The sequence below is a fragment of the Corvus brachyrhynchos genome, unplaced genomic scaffold (assembly GCF_000691975.1).
Source record: "Corvus brachyrhynchos isolate BGI_N302 unplaced genomic scaffold, ASM69197v1 scaffold164, whole genome shotgun sequence".
Lineage (NCBI taxonomy): Eukaryota > Metazoa > Chordata > Aves > Passeriformes > Corvidae > Corvus > Corvus brachyrhynchos.
In genome coordinates, this window is record NW_008237426.1 from 1121745 (window position 1) to 1123115 (window position 1371).

General features: G+C 50.5%; 1 long non-coding RNA gene across 14 annotated transcripts in view; it reads left to right on the plus strand.

Annotated features, from left to right (window-relative positions):
* Nucleotides 1-6: 6 nt before the first annotated feature.
* LOC108445929 overlaps nucleotides 7-1371 on the plus strand; it is an 82393-nt gene continuing 81028 nt past the window's right edge. For all 14 annotated transcript variants that reach the window (XR_001860964.1, XR_001860965.1, XR_001860971.1 and 11 more), the window contains exon 1: nucleotides 7-142. This is a non-coding gene — a long non-coding RNA (uncharacterized LOC108445929). The remainder of the gene's footprint in view (nucleotides 143-1371) is intronic.

A 1371-nucleotide genomic window follows, 5' to 3' on the forward strand; every position in this document is an offset into this window, starting at 1 on the left:
GGAACGGGCCGGGCCGAGGCAGCCGGGCCCTCGGGCAGCGGGGAGCCGGGGCGAGGAGCCCGCGGTGTGCACTGCCCTGGTGCCGGGGCCTTCAGTAGCGCTGAGCTGATGTCCGGCTGGGCATCGTGTCTGCACCCTCCACGTACGTAGTACTGCTGCTCCATGCCCTCCTCGGGGTTGTTTCTTTGTTTCGCAACACCCGTGTGGGTCTGTGTTGTGTTTCCACTCTGCCCCAACAGGACAGTACCTGCGGTCCCACAGCTCCTCTGCCCCGCCTCACACCAAAGTTTCTCTAAAGGCTCACGTCCAGCAATGCAGTCACTGTCCGAAGCTAGTAACCAGCCCTAGTAGGGTTGGTTATTCTTTCTTTTTGGTGGAAAAGTTCCTGGTCTCGCCGTGTTCCGTGCCATTCCCAGGGTGAGGTGTCCTCATCAGACCTGCCCGCAGCCCTGAGGCCGCGCGTGCTGGGAGCAGGGCTGGGACCGCCTTTGCTGCCCGGTGCATCCATCACAGAGGGGCTGCAGTGAGCAAGGGAGGTTTTCCTTTTTAATGAGAGGGAGTTTTTCTGGGCTTCTTTAGAAATCACAGCAACGTTCACTCAGAGACTTCTGACAAAATTTGCAAGAGTTTGACAACTATGTGCCACAGCGCGTTGGCTGAGGCAGCCGATAATTTTCTTACTCAGTTCTGTGTTTTGAGTGATTGTCATCTCCTCAGACTCTGACAAAGTAAGCAGTAAAGGAGATAGAATAGTGGAAGGCTTTTTTGTTGATTTCTCCTTCTTTTTAGGATGGTATTTAGTCAGCAGCCATTGTCATGAATTCATGACTGGCCCTCAGGGCTCATTGGCTGCCCATCAGGTTCCCTTTCTTACTAGGCATTGCCATAAAGGACTTCCTCATTTATTTATGTATTCTCTCCCTCTGAAGTTATTCCTCAGAGTTTTGAGGGTGCAAAGGTGGGCAGGACAGGCGGATGATGGAGGCTGGAATTGCTGGTGAAGGAGAGAGTGAGAAAAAACCTTCCTCACCTGGCAGCTGATGGTGACCAGGGGCACTGACTGAGTTTGTGAGCCTAAGCGTTATGAAAATGTGATGATCTTTAAGAACAGAATCCTGAAAACAAACTGGAGGCCTTTCTGCCTTCCCTGTTCTTCAGCAGATCCTTCAAACTGTTCTTTATGCTCGAATACCTTCCTGCTGTTATAAACATATATTATAATATTGGCTTCTCGCAAAGTATAAAGGTAGGTATTATATAATGTTAGAAATGCTTTTTGCTGTGTGGATGTAGTTTTCTCTCTTTTTGGCAAGAATGTTAGCAAGTGTGAGCAAGTAAGATAACCTCCAAGCGAGCAGAGGATGAGGCCCG